The following is a 20,409-nucleotide window of genomic DNA, read 5'->3' as shown; positions in this document are numbered from 1 at the left end:
AAGACAGAAGTGAAACAAGAACCGATATCCCCCGCTCAGACATCCTCCTCCTCTTCGACACCTATTGCCGGTCGCACACGCAAAGCATTGCAATCCAAGAAAATACCCCAAGAGAAAAAGAGTAGCATCCTCCAAGAGTGGGTGCCTTATTAAGACACCAACCAACACAAAAAGTGGAAAAAGTCTTAGCCAGCATTTACTACGATCCCTCACATCCTACAGGTTACGCAGGAGTTCAAAAATTGTATCGTGCTGCCAAAACGCGACTGAAAAGTCTCCGTTTACCTCAAGTGCAACGATGGTTACAAGAACAAGCTACCTACACTTTACACAAACCCATTCGACGCAAGTTTGCCAGAAGTCGCACCCGAGTGGAAGGCATCGATCATCAATGGCAAGCCGATTTAGCCGATGTCTCTCATTTGGCCAGCTACAATCGTGGCTACAAATATTTGTTTTGTGTCATCGACGTCTTTTCCAAATTTGCCTGGGTCGTGCCCTTGACTTCCAAATCCAGCAGCGAGTTAGTGCGAGCCCTGCAACGGGTGTTGGAACAAAGCGGTCGTCACCCTCTTCGATGGCAAACGGACAAAGGCACCGAATTTCTGAACCAAGCTTTCCAAAAAGAATTAAAGAAACGTGACATTCATTTTTTTACCACCGAGAATCCCGAAACCAAAGCCAGCATCGTGGAACGTTTTCAACGCACTTTGAAAGAACGCATGTGGAAATATTTTACGCATCACCACACTCTGAAGTACATCGACATCTTACCGCACCTGGTGCAAGCGTACAACCAATCTTACCATCGAAGCATCGGACTTGCCCCGCAAGACGTGACTCCCGACAACGAAGTGCTGGTGTTCGAGCGTCTGTTCGGTACGTCCCCGACGAGGGCTGTCCCCAAGAAAAGTGGAGAGTTGACCGTAGGAGATTGGGTGCGCATTGGCAAAACCAAACGCACTTTCGACAAAGGTTACTTACCTAACTGGACGACCGAACTGTTTCGCGTCACTGGACGAGTGCATGGCCGTCATCCTGCCGTCTATAAATTGGAAGACATGAACGGAGAAGTACTCAAAGGAACGTTTTATTTGCCCGAGTTACAACGTGTCACCAAAAAAGAAGACGACGTGTACGACATCGAAAGCATTCTCGAACGCAGAACCCGTAAAGTGGGCAAACGACGTGTCAAAGAAGTCAAAGTACGTTGGAAAGGATATCCACCCAGTTTCGATTCTTGGATCGACGCTTCGCAAGTCATCGACTATAAAAAGAAGAAGTGACCATCATGCCCTTTCACTCAGCAGACGCAGCTACGTCGACCACTCCTTCTTCCCCTAGTTCTTCTGTGCAAGATTTACAAAAACAACCCTTGTGGGTGTGGTGTGGAGAACGTGTGCCTAAAATGCAAATCGTCTTTTTCTGCCAAATTTTCGTGGTGTATTGTGTCATCGGGGCAGCCATCGCCAATTTGAGTTTGCAACAAGGAGACAAACAATTGTGGACCATTTTATTGAGCAGTTGCATCGGTTACCTGCTTCCTAATCCTTCCCTGAAATTCTCCTCGAACGGGAACCTTGTGTCCAGTGCCAGTGTCAGTCACCACTCCAATAACAACCAGAACCCCATTTTGGGCGGAGACACGCCTCTGACGTCCAGTAATATCCCCTCGGACAGCCACAGAACTCTGGAATTATGAGTCACCAAAACCAATTTTACTTAACCTTACCCAGTGACAGTTCCATGGAGGTGTTTCCCCACAACACGTTGTGCTGTTACACGGCCAAATTACCTCAAGCCATCCCCGTAGATCACGAAGCCCATTGGGAAGTGGCTTTAGTAGAAATGATTCACCCGACCCAAGTCCTCAATGTCCTTCCCGATAAAAATAAATTCGATGTGGAAGTTGTTGACGTGCCATTGCAACAGGAATTGGATAAGAGAGCCATGTCTGACGTTAAAAAAACCTATAATGACAAAACTAAAACGTGGACCTACCACTTGTTCATTCTCCCAGGCTATTATTTTAGTGGTCATCATTTGGTCAGCGCCAAAGCCTCCAGGTTTAATGGCGTGTTTGGGAAAGCTTTTGAGCAGCTCAACAACAAAAGTGTCACCCTGGAGTACCACAAAGTAGCTCGTCCCTTCTTGATGAAATTTGAGCGGAGTAAAATCCTGTCCATTTTATTTTGTCCTGAATTGTATGACATGTTGGGCGGAGACATGAACATGAGAACGACCATGCTCAAGAACAACGAATTACCCATCGTTTACGACAACGAGTCTTTTAGCAAGTTATTTCGTACCCCAGTAGAACTGAACCAAGGACTGAATTTGATGTTCGTGTACTCCGATGTGGTGGAGTATAACGTGGTGGGACACACCTCCGTACCGTTACTGCGTGTCATTCCTTTCAAAGTGGATTCTGCCGCGAACGCTGACGAGGAAGGTGGAAACACTTACCACGTCCACCGCGAATTTGTCCATCCTCACTATTTGCCAGTCAGCAAGTCGTATTTGGACACGGTCAACATTACTATAAAAGGAGATCTGGGACAAAATATTCCATTCACCAAAGGAAAAGTCACGGTGAAACTCCATTTTCGAAAACGGTTCTCTCACGACTCGTAAGTAAGTCATGTATCCAGTGTACCAAGGGGTTGCACGACAGCGAGGACACGGTTTAGGAGATATGTTAAAATCGGCCTTTCGTTCGGTGGCCCCGGTGTTGAAACCGATGGTGACACGCGGATTGCACGCCTTGAAAGATGGAGCACTGACGCAAGGCAAAGAATTTCTCCAAAATGTCATCATCGACAAACAAAACCCTAAAGAAGCCTTCATGAGGGCAGGCAAAAATGTCTTGCTGCAAACGGGCAAAGACATTTTGGGCCGACGAGACACACCTATAAATGCCCTGCACGCTACCGAGTCAGGCATTCAGCAAGGACAAGGCAGAAAGAGACGACGAAGAAAACACCCTTTCACCAGACTTCAAGCGAGAAAAGCCAAGAAAAGAAGAACCGTTCGAGACTTAGACGTTTTCGATTATTGAAACACAGGAAAAAATGATGCACCGAGAGTCTTGCGCTGGTTCCAAGACGGAACTGGACCTGTTTGCCATGCCCCCCACCATGATGACCATGCAAGAATCCCAATGGGTGGAATTTCACCCCGTCTCCTCACTGACCGATTCCGCTCCCATCGAGTTTGAAATCAAAGGACAGCCCGAAGATTACATCGATCTGAATAGCAGTTACTTGTACTTGAAAGTCCAAGTTGTAAAAAAGGATGATAAAGGAGTAGAAGACGATGATAATATAGCTCCCGTCAACAATTTCATGCATTCCTTGTTCAGCTCAGTGGATTTGTACTTGAATAACAAACTAGTCAGCAGCAGCATGGATACATACCCTTACCGTGCCTACCTGGAAAATCTCTTGACGTACGGAATAAATGCCAAGGATACTCATCTCAATGCCTGCGTGCTGTGGGAACCTGACACAGCGGGAAAGTTCGACACAATAGATACAAGCAATTTAGGCTTTGAGGCAAGAGAAGAGAAAATCTTAAACAAGAGGAGTTTAGAACTGATGGATCGTTTGCATTTGGACATGTGGTTGCAAGAAAAATATTTCCTGAACGGGGTCAATGTCCGCTTGAGACTGAATCGCAGCAGTACCGCTTTCCATTTGCAGGCTGATTCTACTAAGGCTCCTAAAAGCCAAATTTTTGAGGCCAAACTCTACGTACGACGCGTGGAAGTGTTACCCAAAGTGGGTAACGACATGAGTCAAACGTTGAGCAGAACGACCGCCAAGTATCCCATACGTGGCGTGGAAGTGAAAACGTTCACCATTCCCGCTCATCATCATTCCATGATCGAAGATCATCTGTTTCAAGGACAGTTACCCAAGTGTTTAATCCTTGGTATGGTCTCGAATTCAGCCTTCAACGGAGCCTTCAATCTAAATCCTTTCAACTTTCAACACTTCGACGTGAAGAAAATCGAAGTCAGTCGCGATGGCAAAACCTTGTGTACCCGACCTTTCGAACCTAACTTTAAAGAGAAGAATTACTTGAGATCGTACTTGTCCCTGTACGAAGCCACCGGTCAGTTAGGAACCAACACCAGTCACGGCATTGAGTATGAGGATTATGCAGGAGGCTATGCTTTGTGGGCTTTCGATTTCACTCCAGACCAAGGCAGCGACGAAGGACATTTCCACCCTATAAAATCTGGCCAGATTCGTGTGGAACTTCAGTTTGCAGATCCACTGAAAGAGACAGTGAACGTCATCCTGTATGCAGAATTCGATAATACCATAGAAATCAACAGTTTGAGAGAAGTCATTCTAGATTATTAGAAGTCATGGAAGACTGTTATCCCTCTTTACCTAGTGGAGAAACTTTGGAGATGGAATGTGAGGAGACTGTGGAAGAAGAAGTGATCATGATGAAGTCCCGATGGCCAGAACAAGAAGCCCATTTAGTCTCCTGTTTTGCCAAACACTTGGTCGACAAAATGACGGAATTGATCAAGAAAGATTGCTATGGATGTCAAAACGATCATCCCAGTCAAATTCAACACAATAAATGCCTGATGCTGAGTCAAGAAGAAAAATTGGACGAGTATCTGGACGAAGCTTGGAGTCTCATCTCGGACGAAGTCGTGTTGCACCAGTGGTATAAAGACTTGCGTGAACATTCTTGTCCACCATTAACCACTCAAGAGATCCATCGTATCGAAGCTCTCCTGAATCAGAGTGAGGAAACAGAACGAATAACCGTTTATTCGTCAGACATTTTCAAGCAAAAAGTCAGGATCGAATTGACGACTTATTATTACCTGTGAAGAAAAAAACACAAAACAATGGATACCTGGGAACTTTATTACCTTTTGAACCACAGTTCGTATACGTCTTCTTGGAATCCTGTCGTCTGTGCTAAAGATGAACTCCCTCATCGCAAACCTAAAGACCATCAAGCTTACGTGATCAACACGGACGACAGTCATCTCCCAGGAACCCACTGGGTAGCCGTCTACTTTCCTCAAGAAGGATGTGTGGAATATTTCGATTCGTACGGATTGCCCCCTTTGGAAGACGATATCATCGACTTTATGAGAAGAAATGCTCAAACCACCCGATTCAATAACGTGAAATTACAAGGCACAGATTCCTTGGTGTGTGGACAGTACTGTGTGTATTTTCTGCATCATCGCAGCCTGGGCTATTCCTTAGAACATTTAGTGACTCATTTTGATCCTCGTTCTTCTGCTAGAAATGATGTGAAAGTAGATCGATGGTTTTGTGACCATTATGCTTATCTTTTGTCTCAAGCTAGGAAACGTAGTGTCCATCAATGGCCTAATGATTTCCAACAGTGGAAATCACGATTTCATTCACAACGTTGTCAGCCTTGTTTGAAGTAGATTGTCCATTGAGAAAAAAATGTTAGTGATTTGAAAAAAAAAATTGTTTGATGTTATATTGTTAAAAATGTTAGAGTTGTTGTTTAGTGTTAAGTGATTTTTGAATTAAAAAAATGTTGTGTTTTGAAAAAAATGCCTTTGTGGTTTGTTTAGCTATAAGAATGTTGGATTGATGCTCTTTCATTTCTTACTATCCCTCTCATGACACTCACTGAACGTTGCGGCTCGAAAACCGTGTGGGGGATGTTTTCCTTCACGTCCGCGCTTTGACTTTAAGAACCAGTTTGTTCCCAGTCCAACCATCCATTGTCGACTCATCCTCCTACGAAGATGTGCTCCAAACTAGCTAAGCTCAACGAAGCCTACGTGAATTTGCATAGGGTCAGACACAGCCTGATACCGAAGCCAGAAGAAATAGAGAATGTGAGAATGTTAAAAATCACTGAAGACCTGATAGAAGAGCTCTTCAGAGAAGAAATGAACAGGAAGAAAGAAGAATGGACAGAGAAGTACAGACTTCAGAGACAGCAGCAACAGCAGCAACAGCAGCAGCAACAGCAACAGCAGCAACAACCTGAAGCTGACAGAGGCTTCGTCGATTGCCGTATCGACACTAAAGAGTTCTTCTTCTCTTTTCGAAGAAGCAGACCTATCGCCAGAAAGTCTATCCTCAGAGGACATCGCATTCTTAGAAACTAAAAAAGAATGCCATAGCAAAACAAAAGAAAACAGCCCTTTTCAGGGCTACCCAATACTCTAGAAAAGAAATAACTATTAATTTGCCAATGTGTGTAGGTAGAGTAGTGTGAAAATAAACACTAACTCTTTTAAAAAATGTGAGGGTATGTGTTGGTGTGTTTGTGTTAGTAAGAGATCAAGTAAGTTGGTGTGGATAGTAGATTAAAATGATGTTTTTTTGGTGTTTGAGGTGTATATTTGGGGTTAGATTGGATTGATTTGTGTATGTGGATAGTCTATTGAAGTGATTTATAAAAAATTTTAAAATAGTGATGGGTAGCATAAAAAAGTGAGTGAGTGTTTCTTTTAGGTCCGCGCGTTGTTGTTTTTTTTGGTCATGATCTAGGTAAGATGAATTTTATGTTATTAGGGGGATGTTTTCCTTCACGTCCGCGCTTTCAGTATAAATTGAAACTCGTTCGGCAGTCCAGCTACCCTTGTTGATTGATCAACACCAAAAAATGAACACGAGACTTGAGAAACTGTTGGAGCTTCATGTGCATCTGGAATATGCCAATTGCATATTAAATGAACTGGCCGCGGAAGCCATTGTCGAGGAGGGAAGGATAAGAGAGGAGGAAAGAAGAAACAAAGAAGAGGAGGAGAGAAGATATAAAGAAGAAGAAGAAAGAAGATATAAAAAGGAAAGAAGAGACAAAGAAGAGGAGGAGGAAAAGGAGAGAAGAAATTTCAAAATCCCAGAGAGCGAAAATTGGGATTCTGAAGCGACATATCCTGCCTCTGCTCTCTCCCCCCAAAAGGTAAAAAGTAACTGGGGGATAAGATGTGTACGTGGCGCCAGGCCTGGAAGGTGCCACCATTAACCAGGTGTCCATGAAGTTCCAAAAAAACAGCCCTTTTCAGGGCTACCCAATACTCTAGAAAAGAAATAACGATCGATTTGCCAATGTGTGTAGGTAGAGTAGTGTGAATATAAACACTAACTCTTTATTAATAGTGGAAGTGTATGTGTTTGTAAATGTTGAAGTAAGTTTGTGTGTTTGTGTTTGTAAATGATGAAGTAAGTTTGTGTGAATAGTAGATTATGGGTTTATTTATTGATTCTTAGCGTATGTAGAGAGTATAGTTGAGGTTTATATTATATGAAATGAGAAAGTAAGGGGATGTTTTCCTTCACGTACGCGCGATGTTAGTCATGATCTAGGTAAGATCAAATTTATGTTATTAGGGGGATGTTTTCCTTCACGTCCGCGCTTTCACTATAAGAACCCACAGTGTTCGTTGTTCAAACCATTCTGCAAAGAATAAAAAGAAGATGGCGTCAAACCAAATGGACAAAATACAAACCTTGCAAGACGTTTTAGACAACTTAGGAATAATGGAACAGATGCTAATAAGACTCGTTGAAGACCATTATTCCTATAGTCCCCATCGTGTGAAGATGGAAATTAATAACTTAAGAAAAGCAAAGGACAAGATTAGTGGTGTCATGAAAGAGATCAAGGAGGAGAAGGAGGATGAAGAGGAAAGAATAAGAATACGCAAATGGAACGAAAAAATTGAAAAAGAAGAAGAAAATGAAAAGAGGAAGAAAGAAGAGGAGGAAGAGAAGAAAGAAGAAGAGGGGGAGAAGAAAAAAAAGAAAGTGAAGAAGAGTGTAGGAGATAAAATAAGAACTTGGTGGAGGAAAAGAAGAAATTAGAAGAAGAGAACCCAAAGGCCCTTTTCAGGGCCAGCCATATTTCTCGAAAAGAGATAGCCTTTCCATTGCCTACCCCTTTTTTTATTTTTTATTTTATTTACAAAAAAATAGAGACCCTCCCTGTTTCAATTTTACATAGACCCTATACAGTCCCAGGGGTTTTTGACCATGTTAAATTTACATAGACCCTATATTGTCCCAGGGGTTTTTGGCCATGTTAATTCCCATAGACCCTATATTGTCCCAGGGGTTTTTGGCCATGTTAATTCCCATAGACCCTATATTGTCCCACGATTTTTCTCCATGTTAAATTTACATAGACCCTATATTGTCCCAAGGGTATTTTTAATGATAAATCCCATAGACCCTATAATATCCCCCTTCACTACTTATATTTCAAGGCTAAAATCATCCTGAAATAGCATGGGTCAATTAATAGTTAGTATTTCAACAAGATTAAGATAATGAATTATGACAACTAATCTGAATATTCAATACAGCATGTTGAATATATATTTCATACAGGTGGTGCTTCTATTTTGATGGACAATGCATATACTCTAGAGTGACTTATATCAATATGTTGTTTGCAGTATGTGCAGAGAATTACATTTTCCCCCTTATGATTGTGTTTCACAAAGTAAAATTCTGTCAACCAGGAGTTCTGAAACTTAGTTTTTGGTGAGTTTTGCTTGCCTTGCTGATAGCATATTGCTTCCTGAATTGCCTTCAAAAATGAATCACACTGAACTCTAACCCAACAAAATCATGTTCTGTGTTTTATATACGGAGACAAATCCCATTTTAAAGAAACTCTGCTGCTGTTCACAAACTTGACAGTACTCTTTAATACAGATGACTTAAACGTTCTCATTCTATGCAATGATATGCAATAACTTCTATTTCTCGACACGAACATTGCATATCATTGATTTACCTATAGAGGGTTTCACGGTTGCAACGGAGTTACTGATCCTAGCGCTTAAAATTACCTCCCTTAGCGCCAATGCGCATGCCCACAATTTTTTTTTTTTTTTACAGTTTCGGATCGTTCAGAATTTTGCATTGTTTTACGCTTGGTTAGCGAAATATAAAGTCAACAAAGGAAGGAATCTTAGCTGTACTTACAGAAGTAGTGAAGGAGGCCACTATAGGGACAATGGGAATTAGCATTACAGACCCCCCCCCCGGGCCACTATAGGGACTATGTAAATTTAACATGGAGAAAACCCCTGGGCCACTATAGGGACAATGGAATTTAACATGGGAATAGAGTTTGGGCTTATTTAGGGACAAGGGGAATTTAACATGGGAATAGATTTTGGGCTTGTTTAGGGACAAGGGGAATTGAACTTGGGGAAGAGAGTTTGGGCCTCTCTAGGGACAAGGGGAATTGAACATAGGGAATAGAGTGTGGGTCTGTCTAGGGACAAGGTGAATTGAACATGGGAATAGAGTTTGGGCTTCTCTAGGGACAATGGGAATTTAACATGGGAATAGAGTTTGGGTTTGTCTAGGGACAAGGGGAATGGAACAGGGGACTATAGTGTGGGTCTGTCTAGGGACAATGGGAATTTAACATGGGGAATAGATCGTGGGACTGTCTAGGGACAATGGGAAATTTAACATGGGGAATAGATCGTGGGACTGTCTAGGGACAATGGGAAATTTAACATTACGGAAACCCCTGGGGGATATAGCCTCAAGGGAATTTGACATATGGAAATTGAACATGGTGGATCTGTATAGCGTCAAGGGGAATTGAACATGGTGGGACTGTCTAGGGACAATGATGGTAGAGGGTCAAACACAACAGAGACAGAAACATACATACACTAGTACAAGCGTGAGATTTATATATAAAGCATTACCAAGACCTGAAATCTTGCTGGGGTGTTCAAAACTTTGCATAATTGTAATGATGCTATAAATAGCTATAATCAAGGAAATGCTCAACGACAAAATGGATGTGACTAAAAGTAACGTTAAAATGACGAAATTGTCCCAAAATTAAAAGGAAAATAAACATATCCCCGAAAATTAAGTTACAATGGTTTAGACTAAAATGGATACAATTAGTAACTACTTACAATATCAACTTGTGTGACGATCGTGGATAAATACCTATGTATCTATAATCAGCTGTAATTCATATGAAATCCCACTATCTATTGATAGCTCCAACTTGTGGGTTATTCCTTTGGAAAATCCCACTATCTTTTTATAGCCTCACCTTGAGTGACGTTCCTGTTTATGAACTCTAATACATATGTATAGCTACAACCTATTGAAATCCCCAAGTCCATATTTATAGTCTTAAACTTTCCAGCGTCAGTGACGTCATTGTACTGAACACTAGGGGATAAATGTCAACAGTGTTGCAAGTGGATGACCTGAATACGCGCTACTGTAGGCAGGTAAGTAGAGTGTATTTGATAGGGATAAAGTGAGTTTTATAGGAACAAACAGAGACCAATACACACACACCCACACAACGTACGCGCGCAGACATACGCGCGCGCGCGCGCGCACACACACACACACACACACTATAAAATGGATACAATTAGTAACTATTTACAATATCAACTTGTGTGACGATCGTGGATAAATACTTATGTATCTATAATCAGCTGAAATTCATATGAAATCCCACTATCTATTTATAGCTCCAACTTGTGGGTTATTCCTTTGGAAAATCCCACTATCTTTTAATAGCCTCAGCTTGAGTGACGTTCCTGTTTATGAACTCTAATACATATGTATAGCTACAACCTATTGAAATCCCCAAGTCCATATTTATAGTCTTAAAATTTCCAGCGTCAGTGACGTCATTGTACTGAACACTAGGGGATAAATGTCAACAGTGTTGCAAGTGGTTGACCTGAATACACGCTACTGTAGGTAGGTAGGTAGAGTGTATCTGATAGGGATAAAGTGAGTTTTATAGGGACAAACAGAGACCAATACACACACACATACACACACACACAGAGGGAAGAGGAAAAACCAAACCCCAAATATACTATCAACACAGAAGGGAGATAATACAAACCCCAAATAAACTATCCACACAAACGTACGCGAACGCATACAAACCCCAAATATACTATCCACACAAACGTACGCAAACTCATACAAACCCCAAAATCTACTATCCATACAAACGTACGCGAACGCATACAAACCCCAAATAAACTATCCACACAAACGTACGCGAACGCATACAAACCCCAAATATACTATCCACACAAACGTACGCAAACTCATACAAACCCCAAAATCTACTATCCATACAAACGTACGCGAACGCATACAAACCCCAAATATACTATCCATACAAACGTACGCGAACGCATACAAACCCCAAATATACTTTCCATACAAACGTACCCGAACGCATGCAATTCCCAAAATATACCATCCACACAACGTCGCTAACGCAGACAAACCCCAAAATATACGATCTACACTCGGGAGGAAGAAGAAAAAGACAACCAAATATACGATCTACACAACGTACGCGAATGCACACACACACACACACAGGGAAGAGGAAAAAAACAAACCCCAAATATACTATCCACACAGAAGGGAGATAATACAAACCCCAAATATACTATCTACACATGGAAGAGGAAGAATACAAATCCCATACCTACTATCCACACGGAGGTGAGATGTAAATAAAATAAACCCCATATCTACAATCTACGCAGAGGGAAGAAATAAATAACCCAATATACACTATCCTCAAAGAGGGAAGAGGAAAAAGCCATAATATACTAACCACACAGACTTGAAGAAGAAAACCATTATACACTATCCACACGGAGTGAAGAAATAACCCTTTATATATACTATCAACATAGAATGAAGAAAATAGCCCATTATATTCCATCAACGCAGTGAAGAAGAAAAAGTTTTTTGAAAGCACCTAAGCCCTCACCTGCAATGACCAATTCTGCCAAGCACCTACACCCCACCCCACCCCCAACACTACAAAACCCATTTAACCAGTTATTTTATGGCATCAGTGTGTGATTTAGGAAACATCAAGACACAAAATGATGGATGAATAGACTGACTATTGTTTACCGACTTGCATGCCTAAAGAGCGTGCGTGAAGGAAAACATCCTTTCATTTCAATTCTAACTAAAACATGTTCCAGAGGGAGAAAGATAGGTGAAAGAGCACAATTTCATAAAGTGTGAGTAAAAAACAAATACGCCATCCTTATTATAGAATGTCAAGACTAAGAGACACGTTTTCTTTCTGGTCTATTCTCTTTTAGAAGGTAGTATGAAATTTCACATCAGGGCCAACGCATCGGCTCACATTGTCAATTTTTCCATTTCCATGTCTTTACTGGCACAAGTTCTTCATCATCTTCAATTTCTTCTTCTTCTGAATCCCTCTTCTCTGTTTCGTTTTGTTTCTGTTTCTTCTCTTTTCTCGTAGGGCACTCTGAATCCCAGTGACCTTTCTCCCGAAAACAACATTAGGTATCTTGACTTTTGTCTCTCTTTCTTAGACGAAGCAGGTATTCTGGAGACAAATACCCATTTACCTTTGCAGATATAGCAAACTTCATTAGCACTTACACACTTTCGTATGACTCTCATCAAATCAACGACCAAAAGAGTAAGTTTTGTTGCCACTTTCGCATGTGAATTATGCTTTCGTATGACTTTTAGCAAATATTTGACCAGCAGGTCGATCTGTGCTGACTCTTCCATCTTCTTGATGGTTTGAGAGTGGAATGAATACTCTGACACTAAGACACTCTCCCTATATACAGGGACCTGCTGCGTATGAAACCTAGTCAAATGTAATTTTGCAATAAGATGAAACGATTTCATTGAGAAAGTAAAAGGCAATGATGTACTGTATCGCCTCACACAAAACCTGAAGTGTTAGCTCATATCCGTGTCAGCGATCTCGAAGACGACATAACTGAGCTTTAATCAATGCTCTCCATTTGTGCCACAAAACCACGAGTCCTGATTCACGCCAAAAGAAATTTCGTTCGGTCCATAAAAAATAGTATCACATCTGAGAAACGCAAAAACGAACTTCCAGAAAACTGAGAACGACGGCTTACACCTACAACGTGAAATGTATGAGTTCAAGTAGTGCGTAAAACTTAGTCAAATTAAATTTTTATAGCCAAGACGAAACGATTTCTTTTCGAACAAGAAAGAAGACACCAAGCGACAATGGCGATCCGTGTCACACAACACTTTTCAAAATGTATATTATCAGAGGTTTGTTCTAGCGATCTGCACGGTTAAATTAAATGTTGATGTATTTTGCAATAAGACGGACACAATTTCCATGGGATCGCCCATGGTACGATTGTTCGTGCATTAGTTTAATTTTTTAAAATATTTTTTTTTCTATAAATCGCCTATAGGATAGACCCAGTAAAGCATGGCCATTCTCGTCACTGTCTGAATAGCTACTCAAGTCAATTCGAAGTGAACGCGGTAAGAAAATAAGTATAGCCAATCAAATGGCTTACGACGGGTGATGCATTGTTTTGTTCTAGGACTGTGTGGCATAATAATCCCTATGTTCTTGCGTTGTTACCATTACAGTGCAGACAGACTGAAATGTGAACTTACAAGCCCTCTTTGTGTGTGTTGTACCATTTCTTCTTACGACATCAAAATACTGAGCGTCACAGTATTGGTTCGCGTTTTCAAGCTGACCATTTTTTTATATCTCACTTAAACATTTTAATATAAACACTCACACTCACATCGGTAGAGTCAGAACAGACGTGTTACAGTATTGAGGGGCATGTTATCTTTTTTTTTTCTTCAAACTAATAAATTTGGGGTTTGTTTGAAGTAAAGAACCGAAAGTACAGTGAACCTCTTGGATGATGACCCAATCTGTCGGTCTATTGACGCGTGTATTTACTTAAGAAGAAATATGACCTCTAAAACACAAAGAGATACGGCAAGCATGATTAGAATGAACACAACGATGTTTTCCTTCACGCCCGTGTAATTTAGAGTTTCAATCGTCTTTGAAGACAAACTTGGTCTCCTTTTGTAGGACTTGAAATAATAAAAAAACTGAAAAATCTTAAGCACTTTGCTATAGATAATTTCATCAACAGACTAAACAACATAAATACCGTTACAACAATAGAAAGCCTTAAATCTTCTATCAAAAAGAAATGCATCAAAAAAATTAAAGATTAACGATAACTAACCAATGAAACCGAATTTAACAAAGGCAATGACATGTGAAGAAATGCCTCTCACTTTGGAAAGGTAGGCGAATGTACTCTGTCATGCACCATCAACTTGAAAAAAATTATAAACAGAGAGAAACCTGAATTCAAAATTCAGTTTTTTTTTCTTCAAAATTGTTTCGTTTCTTTTTTCTTTGTTTGGAACAAATCTAAGCACTAATATAGAGTGGAAAAGGGAAAATGCACATACAAGCTTTGATAATTCTGAAAAAATGAGGGGATATTCCTAACGTTCATAACCACCTATATATGCTTGGACTTGTCTGTGACTTATCCACAAAACAAGATGTACATATTTCTGGTCAAGCTGCAAGTGTGTGCGTGTTTTGGAAAATGGTAAAAATTGGATATACAATTTTCTCGTGACACTTATAAAGTGAAGAGTCTGTGCGAGTGTCAAAAGCCAAAGTCATATAAGTTTTGTATTTTGTACGGCTTGTAAAGATTTCCACTTTAGAAAATGTGAAGTATCACAAGTTATTATCACAAACAGAAGTGGTATATAGAGGCTTGCAAGAAAGAAAATAACCCAGACAGTTGGTGTCATCAAGAGTGCTAGAGACGGTACCCGAACTTGCTTGCTTGCTTACTTGAATTAAAGTGATTTTCGCTCCAATGGAGCATGTCTCACTGGTTTAATAACGCACCGCGTGATTTTTAATTACTCTTGGGGAAGGAAAGAGAGCCTCATCCCCCAGGCTTTTATGTACTCACAGACTATTTTTAAATTTAGCCACTGAGGTGTAGGACTAACTAGTCCTTAACAACCTGACTGAAAGGCTTTAAACATGAGTGGGAATTGTCTCACCACACACTCATTTTTCTGTCCGAGCGTGATAAAGGAGGGGAAAGGTGCTCAGCAAGACAGCCATGGATGTTAAGTACTCACCAAAACGCTAGCCCGTACTTATTTCAAATCAAGTCGTGTCACCAAAAAAAGACGCCCTGTACGACATCAAATGCATTGTCAAACGCAGAAACCGTAAAGTGGGCAAACGACGTGTCAAAGAAGTCAAAGTACGTTGGAAAGGATATCCGCCCAGTTTTCATTCTTGGATCGACGCTTCGCACGTCATCGACTATAAAAAGAAGTGACCATCATTCTCTTTCACACAGATTCAGCTACTGCGATCACTCCTTCACCCAATTCTTTTCTGCAAGATTTACAAAAACAACCCTTGTGGGTGTGGTATGGAGAACGTGTGCCTAAAACGCAAATCGTCTTTTTCTGCCAAACCTTCGTGGTGTATTGTGTCATCGGTGCAGCCATTGCCAATTTGAGTTTGCAACAAGGAGACAAACAATTGTGGACCATTGTATTGAGCAGTTGCATCGGTTACCTGCTTCCTAATCCCTCCCTGAAATTCTCCTCGAACGGGAACAACGGGAACCTTGTGTCCAGTGTCAGTGCCAGTCACCACTCCAACAACAACCCCATTTTGGGCGGAGACACTCCTCTGATTTCCAGTAACACCTTGGACAGCCACAAAACTCTGGAATTATGAGCAATAACAACCAATTTTACTTAACCTTACCCAGTGACAGTTCCATGGAGGTGTTTCCCAAGAACACGTTGTGCTGTTACACGGTCAAATTACCTCAGACCATCAAGTTAGATCACGAAGCCCATTGGGAAGTGGCTTTAGTGGAAATCATTCACCCAACACAAATCAAAAACATCACTGAAAAGCAAAACACTTTCGAGGTGGAAATCCTGAATGCCCGATTGGAGGAAGAAATCAATAAAATCGGGTTTTTAGGGGACACAAAGCCAGCCAGCAATCCAGCCTTCATTATCTACACCTTAAAAATTCCTTCAGGTTATTATTTTAGTGGTGAACATTTGGTGGACACTATTGCGGACAGGTTCAACTTAGCCTTTGGCAAAGCACTGAACAGAGCCAAAAAAAGTGTAAAGATTGAGTACCATAAAGTGGCTCATCGTCTCGTGATCAAATTTCAAGATACGGACACATTGTCCCTCAGGTTCAATGGTAGTTTGTTTGAAATTTTGGGTGGACATGCAGAAATGGTCGCAAGCAATATGAGCACCAAGATCAACAGTAATATGGATTTTTACAGAGCTTTTGGAAACCCGGTAGAACTGAACCAAGGACTTAATTTGATCTTTGTGTATTCCGATGTGGTGGAGTACAACGTGGTGGGACACACCTCTGTGCCGTTACTGCGTGTCATTCCTTTCAAAGTGGATAGTACCACAAACAATGACCAGGAAGGTGCAAACACCTATCACGTACACCGTGAATTTGTACATCCTCACTATTTGCCCGTCAGTAAGTCGTATTTAGACACTGTCAGCATTGCTATAAAAGGAGATCTGGGACAAAATATTCCATTCACCAAAGGGAAAGTTACAGTGAAACTCCATTTTCGAAAACGGTTCTCTAACGAATTGTAAGTCAAGACAGCGACGAGGGACATTTTCTCCCTATAAAATCCGACCAGATGCGTGTGGAACTTCGGTTTGCAGAAAATCTACGCGCAGATAATACGGTGAACGTCATCTTGTATGCTGAATTTGACAATACGATATAAAGCATCAGTTTGAGAGAAGTCATTCTAGACTATTAGAAGTCATGGAAGACTTTTATCAATGTTTATATAGTAGGGATTCTTTGGACATGGAATGTGAAGATCCGGAGGAAGGAGAAACCCTAGACAAAGACGAAGAAGTCATCATGATGAAGTCTAGATGGTCAGAACAAGAAGCACTTTTAGTTTCCTGTTATGCTATAGTCTTGACAGACACAAATTAAAGAATAGATCAAGAAAGATTGCTATGGATGTCATAACGATCATCCCAGTCAAATTCAACACGATAAATGTCTGATGCTGAGTCAAGAAGAAAAATTGGACAAATATCTGGACGAAGCTTGGAGGCTCATCTCGGAAGAAGACGTGTTGCAACAGTGGTATAAAGGCTTACGTGAACATTATTGTCCTCCATTAACCACTCAAGAGATCCATCGTATCGAAGCTCTCCTGAATCAGAGTGGGGAGACGAAGCGAAGAAACGGTTATTTGTCAGACATTTTCAAGCAAAAAGTCAGGATCGAATTTATCACTTATTATTACCTGTAAAGAAGAAGAAAAAAACCACACAAATCAATGGATACCTGGGAACTTTATTACCTTTTGAACCACAGTTCGTACACGGCTTTTTGGAATCCTGTCGTTTGTGCTAAAGATGAACTCCCTCATCGCACACCTCAAAATCATCAAGCTTATGTCATCAACACGGAAGACAGTCATCTCTCAGGAACCCACTGGGTTGCCGTCTACTTTCCTCAAGAAGGATGTGTGGAATATTTCGATTCGTATGGATTGCCCCCTTTGGAAAACGATATCATTGACTTTATGAGAAGAAATGCTCAGACCACCCGATTCAATAATGTGAAATTACAAAGCACAGAATCCTTGGTGTGTGAACAATATTGTGTGTATTTTCTGCATCATCGTAGTCGGGGCTATTCTTTAGAACATTTAGTGACTTATTTTGATCGTCATTCTTCTAGAAACGATGAGAAAGTAAATCGATGTTTTTGTGACCATTATGCTTATCTTTGTCTCTGACAAGGAAACGTAGTGTCCATCAATGGCCTAATGACTTCCAAAGTGGAAATCACAATTTCATTCACAATGTTGCCAGCCCTGTCCAAAATAATGTGTTAGTTGAAAAAATGTTTGGTATTTGAAAAAATGTTTGATGTTATATTGTTAGATTATTGTTAAAAAAAATGTTAGAGTTGTTGTTTGTTAGTGTTAAGTGATTTTGAATAAAAAAATGTTGTGTTTTGAAGAAAAAAATGCCTTTGTGGTTTGTTTAACTATAGGTATCCTGATTCATGCTCTTTGACTTGTTACTATCTCTCTCATGACACTCATTAAACGTTCCGACTCGAAAACCGTGAAGGGATCTTCACGTTCGCGCTTTGACTTTAAGAACCGGGGTAGTCTCCAGTCTGCACATCAATCGTCGACTCATCTTCCTACGAAGATGTGCTCATGATTAACCAAGTTGAACGAAGCCTATGTGAATTTGCTTAGGGTCATGACAAGTCTGATACCGAGACCTGAGGAGATAGACAATATTATAATGTGGAAAGTCACTGAAGACCTGAAAGAAGTTCTCTTCAAGGAGGAAATCAAGAAGGAGAAAGAAGAATAGACGGAGAAGTACATACTTCATAAACAGCAGAGAGAGCAGCAACATCATCAGCAGCATGAACCCGACAGAGGCTTTGTCGACTGTCGTATCGACACCAAAGAGTTCTTCTTCTCATTCCGAAGAAGCAGACCTTATTCTGTGAGAAAGCCTGTCGTCAGAGGAGGCCGCCATCTTATGACCTAAGAGATCGCCATAGCTTCAAGTTCCCAAAAAAATAAAAAATAAAAAATTTCAAGGCTACCCCATACTCTCGAAAAGATATAACATTCCATTGTCTATGATATGATATCAGTTAGAAGGAAAAAAACAGAAGTGAGTCTATAAGCACACGATTTCTTTATCTTGGTTAGAAAGTGTGGCTCTAAGTCCTTCGTTTCCGTCGCTTATCAAAATTTTTAAAATAGTGATGTTCTGTAAAAAGTAAGCGAGTGCTTCTTTTAGGTCTGTGCGTTTTTTTTTTGTTGTTGGTGATAATATGGATAATGTAAGTTCGGGTACAACGAAATTAAAAGAATTAGGCCCAGAACTCGGTGTGGAGGGAAGAAATATACGCAGCAGCAGCGGGAGCAAGAAATGCAGACCCAGCCAGTTAGCACTCCACCCACCTCGAGAACACAAATAACATCTAGTCAACAGCCGACTATACCTAACAAACAACCCGCCCCGGAAAGAGTGGTGGCAGAAAAAAGGGTCAATTATGTTAGACAAACGGTATGGCAAACTCGAATGTAATTATCGGAGGCACTACGTTCTTTTCTCACTCCGATAATACAGGCAATCTTAGCTGAAAGAACAACCACAACAACAATAGCAGCGACAGACGCCATAGCAGCGGATTTGAAACTAATACCTCAACTGAAGAATAAGTATCAGAACCAGAAGAGGGAATAGAGGCGGTTGAGGAGGAGGAGAGGGACGCTGACCCTCGTTGAGAAGTACACCAAGCATTGTATGACGTCAAGAAAGCAGGGCAGTTTATACGAGCCATACAATACGTTGCCTACAAATCTCTAGACACCTTTAAACCAAGACCTTCTCAATGGGGATTTGGGGTCAGAGTTCTCCCCCCCCCCCCCAATTATACAGACAAGTCGACACTGGATACCCCCTCAGTCAACTGGTAGAAGCCATTGCTTACATTAGTAGTAAGGTGGGATACTAGAGCGACAATGGGAATTAGCATTAAAAACACCCCTGGGAACATATAGCGACAATGGAAATTTAACATGGAGAAAAATCGTGGGAACATATAGCGACAAGGGAAATTAACATGGGAATAAATTGTGGGACCGTTGAGCGACAAGGGAATTGAATATGGAGAAAAATCGTGGGACTGTTTAGCGACAAGGGGAATTGAACATGGGATTTTTTTTTAAAAAAATAAAAAAAATAAGAAAGGGTTAGGCAATGGAAAGACTATCTCTTTTCGAGAAATATGGCTGGCCCTGAAAAGGGCCTTTGGGTTTTCTTCTTCTTCTGCTTCTAATTTCTTCTTTTCCTCCACCAACTTCTTATTTTCTCACCTACACTCTTTTTCTTCTTTTTTTCTCCTCCTCTTCTTTCTTCTCTTCCTCCTCTTCTTCTTTCTTCCTCTTCTCATTTTCTTCTTTTTCAATTTTTTCATTCCATGCTCTCATCCTTGTCCTTTCCTCTTCATCCTCCTTCTCCTCCTTTATTTCCTTCATCACACCACTTATCATATCCTTTGCTTTTCTTAATTATTAATTTCCATTTTTACTCTATGCGGACTATAAGAATAGTGATCTTCAACTAGTCGTACGAGCATTTGTTAGTTAGTTAGTTAGTTGGATTATAGTGGTTTTCGTTCTTTTGAACATGTACCACTTTTTTATTCACGCACTGCGTGATTTTTAATTACTCCTGGGGGAAGGAAAAGGAGCCTCATCCCCCAGGCTTTTATGTACTCAAAGAGTACTTTTTAATTTAGCCACTCAGGTGTAGGACTAACTAGTCCTTAACAACCTGACTGAAAGGCTAATAGACATGAGTGGGAATAGTCACACCACACACTCGTGTTTCTTAGTTGGATTGAAATGCCCCAGGTGTCAAATCAAGCAGTATGTGACTCCCGCCACGATTGGTCGGCAGCGAT

This window comes from Sinohyriopsis cumingii, chromosome 13 (genome assembly GCF_028554795.1).
Source record: "Sinohyriopsis cumingii isolate HCF-2022 chromosome 13, ASM2855479v2, whole genome shotgun sequence".
Taxonomy (NCBI): Eukaryota; Metazoa; Mollusca; class Bivalvia; order Unionida; family Unionidae; genus Sinohyriopsis; species Sinohyriopsis cumingii.
The sequence above is the reverse complement of the archived record's forward strand: the minus strand, read 5'-3'. Positions refer to the sequence as shown.